Source organism: Dermacentor albipictus, unplaced genomic scaffold (assembly GCF_038994185.2).
Source record: "Dermacentor albipictus isolate Rhodes 1998 colony unplaced genomic scaffold, USDA_Dalb.pri_finalv2 scaffold_16, whole genome shotgun sequence".
Classification (NCBI taxonomy): Eukaryota; Metazoa; Arthropoda; class Arachnida; order Ixodida; family Ixodidae; genus Dermacentor; species Dermacentor albipictus.
The window spans coordinates 2075362-2091930 of NW_027225570.1; the positions used below are offsets into that span (position 1 = coordinate 2075362).

Here is a 16569-nt window from a genome sequence, read left to right on the forward strand (position 1 = left end):
ATGTCTGCTGAGAGAGGATAGGGATAAAATTTAAATACAGGCATTTTGTACCGCAGGCCTCTGTCACCCTGGGCTCAAAAGCATGCTCCTAGATTGCCTGTAATAAACCATATTGTAAAACTGCTAGCAGTACTGTTATGTCACTTTTTTGAATTGTCAGAGTGAATGGTCCTCCGAAAAATCAAGAGTGCTGAACTGATGCAGACAAAAACCATTTTTCTAGGTGAACTGTTTATTTGTAACCACACATCTGTGTAAATGTACAACCATTTGTAGTTTGAGATCAGAAACTTCTTAAAAACTATTGCACAGTACAAACTTCCTGCAGCTTGACACCATAACAAAATTGAATACTGAAGATGTAGTCAGTGTGGCTCTCAAGTAAAACACATTTACCAAAAGAAATAAATTTTAAAAAATAAATGCCTAAATAAATAAATGTACAAGCAGACTGACATGACTGTAAATAAGAACACTAAAAAAAGGTACTTGCTTTCTCTATTAGGTAGCCAGTGGTACTATAACCATGGCACAATTTGCTTGTGCCCACAGCACTCAACTGAGACCTGATATGCAGGGTGGTTATCTTTAAGTTTCATGGAACTTATTGAAGACTGTTGCAGCTAACATAATTCTAGATACAGAGTGCCAAACATTACTTGCATGAGAAACAAGACACCATAGTCAGCTGATTAACAAAAACTCAGTTCCTAATAAAGTTTTTACGAATTGTAGCCGGTAATTTTACAAGGTGTATGCACTTAGAATGAATTTCCAGAATGACACTAGTAACGAGACACATGCCATCAAACTGGCTGTATAAATGCACTGCTGTAGCACTTACTTTTTTTAACAAAACGCACTGTTATGCATCGAAGCACAAAAGTAACCGGAATGCCCATGTATTTCTCTCACATTTATGGGAAAATTTCGAAACTGGTGTCACCTTAGAAATTAATTTCAAGTGAATGTCTTGAAAACTCACTGGCTACAATTTGCAAACTGAAATATGTGCTGTGATGTTATAAGTGAATTAATGAATTTATGACAATCAGTTTAATGTTTTCATTTCTTGTGCTAGTAATGTCCACCTCTGAATAATCCAGCTCAAGAACAAGAAATATGCTACCTGGCAGACAACTTAAATATCTGTAAAACTGAAAAAGGATCACTGTACAATCCTTATATGTTGCTTGAATGGTGTGCGCCAATTTCAGTAAACCTTACATACTTTTGAAACATGGCAATCACAATAAGTGATGCTTATGGGAGCAGTTTATTATGCTGCATTGCTGTTGCATGATCCAGTTGTGTTTTCTGCATGATACCGTTCCTGCACAGGTAATTCCATATCAAGCGACTTATTCATATTAACTGCTTCAGATTTTCATATGAAATAAAGACAGCTATTAGAGATGTGCTGGAATACAGCAAAGTTGCTCCTTGTGCGAGTTCCATTTCAATTTTATTCGCTGCCACAAAAAATAACGAAAGAATTCAGAAGATATGGTTTTATGTAAACATGAAAGGCACATCATCGCCATTACTGGAGATGTTTCGTTGCATATTAAATTTAAGCCGACTTATACCTATTAATTTTACTCATGTATTTTAGATAGCAATAAGCCATTTTTACAAAGTTATGTAAAATGCCGTTTTTACTGAACTCGAAAAATGGCACAGATGCACTTGCAGGCACGCGATTCCATGCCGAATTGACAAGCATTTTTTTTGATACCGCACATATATCTGAAACATTGCCATATGTTTACTAGAATTCGAAGCTCGTTACCCACTTTTATTTATTTTTGCCAGATATTTTGTAGCATTTTAGGTGACAGTTTAGTTTTCCTGTTCAGCTGAGCTAGAGGACATCAAATGTCCTCTAGCTTTTCATTTTTTCTTCAAATGCTTCAAATACTTTTTTTTCAAATGCACATTGTATTGATCGAGGCCTTCAAATGGTGTGCGTGGAAGTACGGTGAAGTGATGAAACTGCCAAAATAGCCAATTTTTCAAATATTTGAATACTTCAATTGCTTTTGGCATTGGCAAAAATGAGTCAAATTGCAATCCGTTAGTTTTTTTTTTCGTTAGAAAATACTCACAGGACAGAAATTAAATACAGAATGGTATTCCAGCAAAACGTTTTGTTGGGCTAGTTGGTGCATTACTGAAGTACTATAGCGCCAAACAGACGACACGGGAAGAAGAGACACAGACGAGCGCTTTCTGTGTCTCTTCTTCCCGTGTCATCTGTTTGGCGCTATAGTACTACAGAATGGTAGCCCAGCTGACATAGTATAGCAGAAAAATATATGAAGCTCTGAAGGTTCAGCTGATCGCCTGTAAAAAAAATTCTAATCTTTTGCAAGAAGCTTCATGTTAAAGGAAAAAACAGCCTTCGTAGTTGGCGAAAAAATGTTATACATTATTGGATAGCTCTACATGTCTGCTATGCATGTATGAAGTTAAAAAAGGCATTTTTAAATGCAAGAAATTCTTTTTTGAAATTTTGTCAGCACCGACTTTTCTCTGAGGTGCGCACAGCTTGCTGGCCGGGAATGCAGACGACAAAGCCGGCTTCGTATGCAACACAGATGACAAAGAAGCGGTGTTAGGGTCTGCATATTATTGCCAAGGGACACATGCTCCAACGCAACGAGGCTTGTGTTTGGTGTGGGCCAGGCAAACCATACAGCCATTGCACATAAAATATCAATACGAGGTCTGTTAGAAGAGTATCCGACCTTTGGCTGAAGAAAAAAAACTGGCATAACTGAAGCGTTGGAAACTTAATCACCCTCAAAGTAGTCTCCTTGGGAATCCCGCCACTTCTCCCAGCGGTGCTGCCATTGTTAGAAGCATTCCGAGAAGGCCTCTTTCCAAATGGACTTTAGCTCAGCTGTTGTTGCAGCCATAATGTCTTCTATTGTCTGAAATCACGCTTGCTTCAATGGCCCCTTGATTTTGGGAAACAGCCAGAAGTTGCAGGCCGCCATATCAGGAGAGCAAGGGGCCTGTCGAACTACAGGAGTCTGGTTTTTCGCCAAAAAAGTCTGAATCAAGTGCGAGAAAAGCATTGTCGTGATGGATGTGCCAATTTCCTGTTGACAACCTCAGTATCTTGCTCCATACAGCATCACATAGGCCATGGAGGACATCCCTGTAGTAGTCTTTAGTGATTGTTTGACCCTGTGGTGTGTATCCGTGGTGTACCACACTGCGGGAGTCAAAGAAAGCAGTCAGCAACACTTTGACGTTGCTGCACACTTAGCAGTCTTTGGTTGGCGACGTGGAATGCTTCCACTGTAACGACTGGGATTTGGTTTCTGGGTCGTAAACATACACCCAAGACTTGTCACAAGTGATTATGGTGTGGAATGCTTCCACTGTAACGACTGGGATTTGGTTTCCGGGTCGTAAACATACACCCAAGACTTGTCACAAGTGATTATGGTGTGGAATGCTTCCACTGTAACAACTGGGATTTGGTTTCCAGGTCGTAAACATACACCCAAGACTTGTCACTAGTGATTATGGTGTTCATGAAGTTGGGGTCACTGTTTGTGGAATCCAGCATGTCTGTGAGACTTCAACACGAAGTTGCTTTTGCTCCACCATGAGCAGCTTGGGAACGAATTTCGGCGCAACTCTCTTGGCCAAATCTTCGGTGATAATGGAATGTGGATAAAATGTGCTGATGCCCACCTCTTCCGCAATTTCTTGGATAGTTACACTACGGTCCCGCATCAACACGGGGTTCACTTTGGCAATGACCTGGTCATTTCGGCATGTTGATGGCCGACTGGAGCGTGGCTCGCTCTCCACCGATGTGTGGCCGTCTTTATACTGGTTGTACCACTCCTTAATCTGTGTGCTGCTCATAGCATAGTCACCGAAAGCAGTCTGAATCTTCCGGATGGTTTCCACTTGGCTGTCGCCCAGTTTCTGGCAAAATTTGATGCAGTAGCACTGCTCCAGTCGCTCTGCCATTTTCCTTGCAATAAAAAACCGACGAGAGCACTGTACTACCTCATTCAAATGCTGCGTCTCAGCAATTCACGATATTGGCAGGCGGGAAAAAATTCGTGCATGCGCACAAAGGTTCAAGGGCGGCTGATGAAAACGTGCTTGTTTCATATTCATCAGGTGTTCGCAAAAAAAAGGTCGAATACTTTTCTAACAGACCTCGTACGTAATAAATATGTGAGGGAATCCTGCAGTGCTAAAAGATATGTTCCATGCAGTTTAGAAAAAGAAATATCAGCTATTATTTAGACAGTAAATCCAGAAAGAGCACTGATATTGTTCATACAAAGCATCTTAAAGGGCCTGTCGCATTGCAATGCAACAAAGAGGGAGCAGGACACTTTGTGCCCTGCTCCCTGAAGCCCAATGATGATGCAAGTAGAAAACACCTTCATAATTCAGACTGAAAACCTACATGAGTATGAACAAATTCTTGTGGTGTTGTTTGCTACCACTGTTTCAGAGCTGGAACATGCTCATCTATAAAAGTCATATGTGCCATGTTCAGTCTGATGTGGTCAGACACCATTGGCGACCACTTTTTGCGTTCATGTTAAAAAAATACGAGTTGAGACTGCAGCTGCAGCGCTTGACGTCACCTGCTTTCGTAATGATAAAAAAGGCAGTCAGTTTGTTGAGTAGTTCTTGTGGCTAATATATTAACAACCTTTCCTTCCTAGATGACATGGCTTCATATATTTATGCTGTATGTGTGATCCACAAATGAACATTATAAAAAATAATTTATCACACTTAAAGAATAATAACTTTTTGTTACTTGTCACATGCATAGCAGACATGTACGGCTGTGTAGTGATGGGTGACACATTTTTGTGCCAACCACCAAAGCTAATTTTTTACCTTCAACACGAAGCTTGCAAAAAATTTCAACTTTAGTTTTTTTACCTGATCAACTGAACCTCCAAGGCTTGAAATATTTTGCAGCTATACCAAGTCAACCAGTCTGATTTTATATTCATTTTGTGCCTTCTGTATTTCCCTACGTTAGAAGAAAATTCAAACTTTGCAAATTTTGGCAGTCACCACTTCAGTCTCTTGACATGAACACCATCTGAATATCTGGATCATACAATTTCCCTTTCAGAAGAAACGTGTATCAGTGGCTTCTAGCTTAGCTGGGCACGAACAATAAATTTTTGCCAAAATTCAAAAAAATTTTTGTGAAGGAAAATAAATGGGGAGCAAGAGTTCGGAGCTTCAACTATATCTGTGATGGCCAAAAAAACGCTGGTTGGTTGCCCTGGAATGACTTAAGAGTATGTATGAAAGCAAATTTTCTCGAACATTTTCTCGCTGTACCTACTCAAAATCAAGCAAACTTGAAATGGTTTGCCATAATGGAACAGTTCTTGAGAAAATTGTTGGGTGGTTTGGCATGAAATGACTTGAGATACTTAAAAAATATATTAATAAGGAAACACTATCCTTACTGGAACCATATCAAAAACTAACATAAAAATGTAGTTAACTACAACAAAGCACAGCACTTGTATTCTGGATTGAGCAATCCAATGTGGGCTTCTCAGGAGACTAGCATAATTAACATAAATAATATTAACATGAAAATGTCAAGCCATAGAAAGGCACAACATTTGTATGCTCATTTGAGAAATCCAAATTGGGTCCTTCAGGAGACTAACATAAAACATAAGAATGTCGAGAGTTACAAGAGCACAACACTTGTGTTTTGGTTTGAGCTGTCCAACTTGGGCTCTTCAGAGGTGAAGGGGCAGGGGCAGTTGCTTCAGGGGCAGGGTCCCATGCGAGAAGCGAGGCCAGAGTTCTTTACATAGGGCATGTTGGTACCAGGAAATTTGCGACACGTGAAACCTGCAAAAACAAGCCAGAACAAGTTTTAAAAAGCAACTTCCACATGCAAAAGAATGGCATGCAATATGCCCTCGTTATAATGAAATTGATTTATGTATTTGTGTTGCTTTATTCCAATTTTCCACGGGTACAGCTTTACAGCATGACCATTTAAATTTATTTAGTGTGGCACGGGACTCCACTAAGTGTCAAATGCAGGAAAGGGCAAAGAGGAACAAAACACTGTAGCAATATAACTTTATGAATATCTTCAATGTCAAAGATGTGAACTTCGCTTGCTGAGAAACAAAATGGTGAAAAAAATTCATGTCGTTCATAAATAAACCTGAACTGACAACTAAAATTATTTCTTGTAACTTCATAATTAAAATGTGCAGCACTTCACTGCTTTTCCATGCTCCAAATACAATAGTGTCATGTCACTAGAATTGAGTGTAGCTTCATTTGATGTTAGGTTTCCTGAGTTCACATGCAATCGGAACGTACTTCTCGCCTTACAATGACTTAGGACTTTCTACATTAAAGAAGACACTGCTTACAGCGAAGTATGTTTTCTGCCTCAACGACTGAATTACTGTTATAATGAGGATTCCGTGTAGTTGTGCACCAAGCTGCTTAGCATGACACATGCAGAATGTGACAGATACGAAGAAATGCTGTCTTTTAAGAGCCGTATGCCATAGGACTGACTTCTTTTACCCTTTTAGGGTTTACTGCCGTACATCTGTGGCTGTGAGGGAACGTTCTGAAAAAATTTGCCTTTTCAGAACAAAGTGTTGCCTAGCATCCCACTGGAGGTGCTGCAACCTTCTGAGACTTCTAGAAAATATTCTTATAGTGCTGTCGCTCCTTGGGTTTCTCCCAAACTGATTTTTCACTTAGCTCCTTGGTGTCTGTCATTGCACTAATTTGGGAGTGTTGCCACAAGTTTTTGTAAGTTTCATTACACAAAAAACTACGCTGCTTTATCCTGCATAAAAAATAAAACATGTAAAACTGCAAATACTGAAATGGTATTGCCACTTTATTGTTATTTAAAAACATTATTTACCAGTTTATTTTCTCGGAAAGTCGCCCTGAAGAACTTAAATCTGCAATAAAAATATTAAGGATGCGCGAAAAGGTATTTTTGAGACTGAACCGAATAATGCCAGAAGCAAATCAAATATTGGACAGCTTCTGAATAATGAACAGCTGATATCACAATTAATGTAAGATGAGGTTCACATACTAGTATTTTTAAAGTTAGCAAGTTTTTGTCATTGTTATGTTATGAAGAGCTGTTTATTAAAAGCACAAATGGAGCAGCAAAAAGTTTCTTCACATGCACAGGACTCTTCAGTAAGCATAAATGATTGCTGTACAGCCTCTAAAGTACAGCTACTTTAGTAACGTAGCCTGGTCTGCTATTCTTACAAGTTCTTACGTTTTATGTCTATACTATGTTATTGGAGGTGAAAATTTACCGTACTTTGGCTCAAATTTCATGTTTTATTGGTGTTTCAAAATATTAGAATAATACTCACATTTACAAATAGTGACCATTCAAAGACTAAATTGAATAGGACACTATTCAATTCGAAAGTTTTGAGTATGTGCACACCACAAAAGATACATAACTCCTAAATTAGAGGCATATTTCTCCCCAAAATGTGATCCTCAACGGGCTAAACAAGAGCGACAGAAAAGCCCATTCATCTTTTTGATAAATTTAAGCCCATAATCTACTTGGCAATGGTTCATAACCCTGTTATAACCCTGTTAACAGGTAGGTGAAGTAAGGAAGCAGGAAACAATTCTAATAATTTCAGAATGGGAGTAGTGGACATGTCCGATGGTCTGTAAGAAGCTTTATACATTAGGCCCCAAGAGCCTATTCTCCATTTATTGAAGTATATGGGGAAAAGCCACATGTTTTTTTCATATCTTAGAATGCAAAGTGATAAAGTGCATGTTAATAAATACGAGTCATAGGTTAGGTGCTTAGAATAAGTAAGCATCCACTAAACATAGTACTGTTGACAGTGAAGCTGGCAACTCTGTCCCTGTTGTTTCTTTGATTGAAACTACCAAAAGAAAATTGCCACACCACTCAGGTTCCCTCTGCTGAAAGGTTTCTGTGTCGGATCACATGGACCTCCTTCAAGATAGGAGCAACTTTGATTTGATGTGGTCTGTTAAAATTGATGAAACTACTGTTTCACATCTCAGAACATGGAGAGCTGTTTTGATTTCTATTTGGTGAACGTGCTCCTGCTCGAGCTGAGCAGTAACCACACTTGAGCATAGTTTCTCCACAATTCGTGTATTAGAATAACACTTTCAGGCTACTTAACCATGTCCTCCATGCCAAAAGATTTGGAGCGTGCTTCACAGACAACTATTCCTTGCAATGACAGCCAAGTAGCACTGCTAATGCACAAATGCAGCTCATTTTATTTGGTGGAGATGTTAAAACTTTCGGCAGTGAAGGCAGCTTTTAAATTTTAGAAGCATTTGAGTATGGCGGCATTAGGCACTTAAGATCATATGAACAGTCATTCCAAATGGTAGGCTATTGTAGCACACAACTGCACACACGGGCTACATGAAAGTCGTTTGTTATGCCAATGGCAAGTTCATAATTTTAGAAAAAAAATGTGAATGTAAAAATGCAACCGGAAAGGATATATGGTACTTGCCTATAACAGCACTGACCCTGATGGGGTCAAGAGCCTCTGTTGCCCCGTGGTGTTATTTCCAAAGCCCAAATGGCCCATGAGCTCCTCCTCTGTGAACACATGGTGAAGCAAGGCCCTTGCAAACTTTCCTGGTCCACCATGGCAGGCCATAGTAAGCTGGGCCAGGATAACCTTCTGAATGTGCACTCTTACAGCCTATGTGAACCTGCATGTTTAAGTAAATGTTAGCAAAACAGTTTTAAGCCTTTCAAGTACATTCACACAACAGCCCTACTGCAAATAAATTACAAAAGTACCTGTTGCAAATCTAGAACGCTAAACTTGACTTCTTACAAGCTTCTGATGCTGTCTGGATGCCACGTTTCAAAAAAACAATCCAGCACAAAGAAGAATAATAAACCAAAGTATCCAAACATCTATTACTTGAAAAAGGGGAGTACCAGCGAAACACAAATGACACGCACACAAGGAAACGGCATTAGACATGGACGGACATTGGGACGGACCAGCGTTCGTCCCTGTCTAACGCCTTTTCCATGTGTGCGCGTCCTTTGTTTTGCTGATACCCCCCCTTATCAAGTTCATCATGCACCAACTGGCCCAAGAGCTTGCGTTAATGCACATCTAGTACTATTTATTGTGATTACCATTCTTGGTATACTTCATATTTTCAGGTGTTTGTCTCGATTGTCCCATCCATTTGTGTGAATATGTAGCCCATGGTCTAATGGGGAGATTGGGCTGCTATGTTTAGGGAAGAGTTCAATATCAACCGTTGGAACAGCTTAGGTGACTGGGTATGCGACCCTGGGCATATGCCACTTTTCAATGAATTTCTTTCACGCTATCTTGAGCATATGCTGCTGCTTGTGTTGGCAAGCAGCATTAGGAGCTCGAAGTGGGACATGATTGTCAATCATTACTAAGATTACCACTACACATCACGTTCGCTTGCTGTGCTCCAGAAGTAATGCGAGTTTCCACTCCACTGTATGAAATGTACATAAGCCGCAAGGACAGTAAATTAAATTAAATCTCAATTAAATTAATCTACTCGCAACGCACAGGCTGCACAAGATCACGGAGTGAACTCAGAAGTTTGTGGACAGTCAGTTGATGTCCATGTCAAGGACCTCTAGGGAGAATCGGTCATTTCCTCGATGTGCATCATCGTGCCGTCACACATTGTATTACAATTCTGTCTCGTTGTACCACTAATAGTCATCACGTATCACAGAATTCAAAATATAAATAGACACTTATATCTACTGTTTATTTAATCTTTCCGGAAAATACTTTGAGCATGAGTTTTTGCAGAGATCATGAATTCTACCGCTTAAAGGAGCACTAAAGTAAAATTAAATTAATTAAATTTCGACGTTTTAAGTGCCAAAACGACAATCTGATGTTTAAGCTTGTTTCACATGCAAGCGATTCAGCGAATGGAGCGACCAGCGGCGCGGCACTGCGAAGCTTTTCGCGAAGTTTCGTTTCACATGCATTGCCGCCGCGCATTTTCCGCTGCTGCGAATAGCAATGTTGCTGGCAACCCAAGTTTGTACAACCCAAGTTGTAAAATACTTGAAATCCACAATGTGACAATGAGATGTCAGCACAAAGATTTTGCGGCAATACTCAGAAAATTGAACGTTGAGCTTTATTTTCTCTAATAATCAAGCAATTACCAAGAAATTTACAGAAATAGATATTTAAAATGATGCTTTATTTTAAATTAATTTAGGGTGTCATTAGTGTCCCCTTAATACAAAACAAGGAATGCACTTAGCTGCGTAATAGGTTAACATGCATCACTGGTTCTCATTAAGGTAGGATTATCAGTATAGCAATGGGCATGCACTGGCTGCTCCAGAGGGGAGCCCTGCCACTTCCCCTCAACCTCCCAATTTCCAATTTTTTTTATGAGCAGTGATGCAATTTCTGTATCCTAACGAGGCATAATGCCAAGGAGATTCATGCTATGCTGGCTAAAGTATGTGGTGACCGGCACTTCACACCGTCCAGCTCGGCATCAATCGTTTTGGAATTTGGCCCTTGAAATGCAGAAAGCCCTGATCACTGCTCGTTCTTCACCCAACTTTCTCAAAGGGTGCTGCTGTTCTGGTTTGATACCTCTAGCAGTGCACTGCTGCATGACATAGGTCGTACCTTCGTTCTGGTAAAACTAGAAAGATGTGCACTCACGTAGACCACTAATGTCCACACTAAGTTTCTGAACGCCCCTCTCATATCAGGCATATACCCTGAAGAAGGCACATTCTATCTTTAATATGTTCACAAATGACATTGAAATTCACTCCCAGTCCCGGTGCAGTTGCAGTCTTTCAGCTGAGTGCTTAAAGGCACTGTCTCCTAATGAAGGCACTCTGCACCAATTGATCACTGGAGCAAATGCCTTGCAGTTGCATCAGCAATGTTGTTTTTTCTGCTTCCTGCAATACATTTTCACTGCATCACTGTATTTGATCATGGTGACGCTACAGAATGGATGGCCAAAGAATTCACCTTTAGCATTCCAGCTTGGGTGTCTCTCAGCTCATTTTGAATCTGAAAAAGGTGTCAGTATTAAAATGTGAAGCCACGATGCAGCAAAAGCAACAATCAAAAGAGCTACATGGACCATTAGGCTGACATAAATGGACGGATACAAATGACTAGTCATTGAATACACTAAAGTGTGGCCGCTCTTGCCAATGGCAGTGTGAGCTTGTCAAATAATTTATTTCACATCCCTCTATTATTTTAAAAATTATTTCCATGCATCTACTGAACTGTTATGGCCACATATTAAAGGCAGCTCCTTCATATAAAACCACAGTGATGCATTCTTTTACTCCCCGTCTACCTGATGCTACTGAAGTTTTGCTTACTCTCAAAGAAAGAATTTCACAGAACTGCTCTTTCGACAATGCATTATTCCAAGCTTGCAAAGCGTTGTCATTTAGTTCACAACTATGCGCTCCCCTTTCAATCTGTTCACTCTTTTGTGCTCGGATTCAAAGCAAAAATAGCTTTTCGACATAACTAGCTACTTCTATGGTCACAAGAAACAATGCTAATTATTGATGTTTATGTTGCCGATAACGTATACATGCCGCCTCGAAACACAGTGGGACAAGGCAGATATGCCAGGCATCTCGTTCCTTTACTGATTTTAAAATTTTGTTAAATCAATCACTTACTGAAGTGCGAAAAGCTGCAATTTCTCGAAATTACATTATTTTGAATGTTGTAGGACCTGGAGTGCCATGAAATCTGCCTTTCCGTGAATGCTAAGAGCGCCTACGCGAAGCCGTTTGGGCGAAGCACTCGATGGCGTCGAACGAAGATGAAAAAAGAAAGCTGAATGCGCGCGAACTGGTGGAAAACAAAACACACGCGGTTGGCAAGGCGTATAACTCGATGATTTCGCAGCAATCTGTGGCATCCCCCTCTATTGTATCTCACGTATCGCATAGAATCACATGTACACCCTTCAAATTCTTTATTATTATTGCGCGACAGCCTCCTGTGTTTTCCGATAGCGCGAACATCGGCCGCACGGCGTGTCAGATAGTGACGTTGAAGCACCGCGGAGTCACTCGATCCTGAAGGAAACAGCGCAACAGAATACATTTTCGCTGATCCCACCGCCCCCCCCCCCCCCTCCGTTGCTACAGCTCACTCATACGCCTTGTACTAGCGTGGCGCAAACGAAATATCTTCCGATTACAGTACAGATCGGATGGTTTCACGTCGCATTGTTTCGCGCTCATTAATAAGGCTAACTCAATGGGTGCTCGAACACCGTATCAGAAATCATGGCGTACAACATGCCCTGTTTTAGCTGGCACCACATAGCTGCCTTACGTCACCACAAGCGGAGTGCAAAGTTAAACCAGGACAAAGCTCCATGTTATATACCACGAATCTAGTGCTGTACAACCAATTCTGGCAGCGGAAGGATAGTACTAGGAATGAAAACTAGAAAAGAGGCGCGCGGAAGACACGCACAAGCGCTGAAATAATTCCCGCGCTTCCGTTCACCGCGTCGATCGCAATGCACGAACAAGGGAAATTCGAAACACTCACTCACCGTTAATGTCGCCGAGTCGGAGGCGATCATGGCGATCTTCGAGGCAACAAGCCCATAAAAAGCGAGCAACACGCAGGAATATTCCAAAGATGTCACAGCGAAGCACACAAAGAACGCAGAAAAGCAGGAAGCTTTCAAGCGAACAGCGTACACGAACTCGCCGGAATGCTCCAAGCATCAACACCGCAAACGCGCAATCATACATGTACACTCATACAAATACACGCTTATATTATCATAAATTGTACTATTTGATAACAAATTCTGTGATGTCATGTTATTACAGAACAATTGTTGCGCTTTGCATGTGTATGAAAGTTTTTTGCTTCACTTCTTTGATGAACTACTTTCTTTAGCGCAGTAACGCGGTGCACCGGCCGGAGCTAATGGAGTGCGCGGGAAAAGGCGCCAAATTCAAACGTCGCAAACGCCGTGCTAATTCTTGCGCGCACAGTTTTCGTCGTTTGGATTTTTTAAAAGAATTAATGCGTGCCGCAACCATGCGAATTGAACTATTCACCACAAAAGTACAGAAACGTTGCTATTTGTGCTTCTTATTTCGACGTCATGGCAAACTGCAGGCGGTCTGTCGTCCCATTCTTTAAACATTTGTGCGTGTGCTTCTGCGCTGTGCGAGTTGTCACCGAGAACGTATAGCAGCTGTAAAGAACGGCGGGTTGCACAACAAAATTGTCACCTTGCCACCCGATTACGACAAGGGGTGCAAGACGCGCACCTCCCGCTCTCCGCCGCTGCAGCTGCGAGGCGTTCAAAGAAGCGACCTTTGCGCTGGAATCCGCCGCCTTCCTCCAGCCCGCTTCGACATTGTGACAAGACGAGTTTGGTGTGTGGACAATGATTCCAGAGTTCCTCAACGCGGCGCTGATTTGACACGCCTGAAGAAGCTACCGCGGGAACGTCTTATTTTTGCGCTCTCACGGTTCCGCATGTTGCCAAACAACGAGCGTCCCTCGAGCGGCGTCGATTTTCCGGAACGGCACCACCTTCAACGCCGTCGCTTGGGCTTCGGAATGTGTGTGCCTTTGTGTCTGTAAACTGGTCTTCAGAGCAGCTGCGAGTTGGTGATGTGTAAACGAACAGCCGCCGCGTCGTAGGACCAGCGGATCGAGTGTATAAAAACTGTGGTTGTGCGATTGTTGGACACACTTCTCTTGAGCAGTCATGTTAGACTGGTTCACTTCTCTCATGCAGTCCTGTTGGACTAATACTATTTTTCTCAAACAGTCATGTTAGACTGAGTTAATTTTCTGTAAATAAACCCCTTTTTCCTCGTTCTCGATGAGAAGCAGTTCTTCACTTCATCAACGATCTCAGCGTAAATAAGTTGGACGACGGCATGGGCCAGCTACCTTCGAATTCATGCCGTACTCCAATCTTGGCAAAGGACCACGGACGAAGGGATTGAGCCCCCAATCCTGACAACTGGCTGACAGCGGTGAGATGGACTTTGCGACATGGTGCTGTATCTGTGGTGAGTGCTTGGTTTTTGCTTTGACTCTCTAGGCTTCATTTTGTGGTTGTTCTGTTTAGAACAGTAGGGAAGCTAGATTGTTGTGTGTTAGCTAGGTTGTGTTTTCCTAGCTAGATTTAGAGAGCAGAATCAAGGCAGTAAAGCAGCAGTCATGGAGTTAAGGACACTGCTGAGAGACGAGTTGTTGATTGTTGGTGAGGAACTGGGCCTAGATGTACGCAAGGAAATGCTCAAATCGGAATTATTGGAGCTAATTTCCAATCAGGCCAGTGAGCAAGATATTGAAATGGGATTGGAACTTCTCAAAAAGAGAGAGAAACGGGAAAAAGAAAGAGAAGAACGAGACAGAGAAAAACGAGAGAGAGAGGAACGCGATAAAGATCGCGAGATAACAAAAATGCAACTTGAACTTGAAAACAGACGTTTGGAGTTGTCTCAAGGAAGTGAAGGAGCTCTGGGTCGATCAAGTGAGGCAGAATCGTACCGCATGGACAGGCTATTAAAGCCATATGAGGTCGGGACCGACATAGGCTTGTTCCTAAGCAATTTTGAAAGGACTTGCGAAAAGATGAACTTCGGTCCGAGTACATGGCCACAGCGGTTGCTGTCTATGTTGCCGTGTGAGGCGGCGGAAGTAATCGCCAGACTGAGTGTGCAGGATGCATATGATTATGCAAAAGTTAAGGCTAGTCTCCTGAAGAAATACCGCCTTTCAGCCGAAGCTTTTCGGCAAAGGTTTAGGAGCACAGGCAAGAAAGATAGCGAGGGCTATCCGGAGTTTGCGTATAGCTTAAAGGCCAACCTAGTCGAGTGGCTTAAAAGCGCGGAAGCATACGACAGCAGAGACATGATCATTGAATGCATGTGTCTAGAGCAGTTTTACAAAACCATCCCCCAAGCTGTGAAACTGTGGGTGCAAGACAGAGGTAATGTAAACACTGTGGAAAGGGCGGCTGAATTAGCCGAAGAGTACGCAACCCGTAGAAAGTTGAACGCCGAGGAGGGAAACTGGGACGGTCGAAATGGACCGCGGAAACCATTTCCGTTCAAAAAGGGTGCGCAAACTAGACGATCGAAGCCTGTAGACATGGCGGAAAAGCCCGCAGAAAAGAGCGAGGAGAAACTTAACGGAGAAACCGCACAAGAACAGAAAAGAAAGTTCGGATCTTTTAGACCAATTCGCTGTTACAAATGCCACAAACTGGGACATATAGCTGTAAACTGCGAGAAGCCAAGCGTAGTTTTTTCCTACGTGGAGGAAAAGGATGAGAATATGGAACTTTTAAGTCCATATCTCCACGACCTGCAAGTTAATGGAAAACCATGCCGAGTGCTAAGAGACAGTGCCGCCACGCTGGACATTGTCCATCCGTCTTACGTGATGGTAGAGGACTTCACCGGAGAAGTAGCATGGATAAAACAGGTTGTAGAAGAACACAGCGTGTGTCTGCCCATGGCCAAAGTCAAAATCAGTGGACCATTCGGGGAGCTAGAGACTGAGGCTGCAGTTTCCAAATTTTTGTCACTGCAGTATCCCTACATCTTTTCGAATCGTTCGAATCAGTTACTGCGTGACAGAGGGCTCAAACTGGGAGAGGGCATAGTACAGGCATTGACCAGAGGCCAAGCTCGTAAGATCGCGGCGCTTTCGGCTGAAAATGCTCAAGCTCCTCCAGCTGAAGCAGAAAAGGGGATAGCTTCAATACCCGAATCCGAGCTAGGCCCGACGGACAAAAGAACAGTTGAGGAGAGCCTGCCAGTTGACCAGCTCAATGAGAGCGTAGCACTAGAGTGTCAGAGTTCTAGCCTGCAGGAAGAGCATGCAGACGCGCTCCCAAGCGAGACAGGGTCGTTATTATCACCGGCCTCAAAGAACTTTGATCAACTCTTACGCGTGGATAGAGAGTCACTGGCAGCTGAGCAAAAGAATGATGAGAGCTTAGCTAAATTACGGGACACAGCTAAAGAAGGCATTGCTAGGCGCAACGTAACGATACATGAGAAAGGAGGATTGTTGTATCGGCATTACAGAGATCGAAAGGGTAGGATTTTAGATCAGTTAGTCATACCTACTAAGTATAGGGAGGACCTTTTGAGTCTTTGTCATGGAAATGGGTGGTCCGGCCACCTAGGCATAAACAAATCAAAGGAAAGATTGCTTATGGAATACTACTGGCCTGGCTGTTTCAAAGATGTAGAAAACTTTGTAAGATCATGCGACGCCTGCCAGCGTTCTGGTAAACCAGGAGAGACTTGGAAAGCTCCACTGAAGGTAGTGCCCTTAATAACAGAGCCTTTCAGACGGCTTGTAATAGACACGGTAGGGCCTCTTCCAAAAACAAAATCAGGCTACAGGTACTTGTTTACCATGCTGTGTCCGGCTACCAAGTTTCCAGAAGCAATCCCTTTGAAAGAGCTCA

The 16569-nt window shown here is 42.2% G+C and overlaps 1 long non-coding RNA gene across 1 annotated transcript; it reads right to left on the bottom strand.

Annotated features, from left to right (window-relative positions):
* Nucleotides 1-214: 214 nt before the first annotated feature.
* LOC135899652 (uncharacterized) lies at nucleotides 215-12856 on the bottom strand. Its single transcript, XR_010563667.2, has 4 exons — nucleotides 12658-12856; nucleotides 11088-11129; nucleotides 8565-8769; nucleotides 215-5883 (listed from the first exon to the last, which is right to left on the bottom strand). It is a non-coding gene; the product is annotated as an uncharacterized lncRNA (long non-coding RNA).
* Between the last annotated feature and the right edge of the window lie 3713 nt (nucleotides 12857-16569).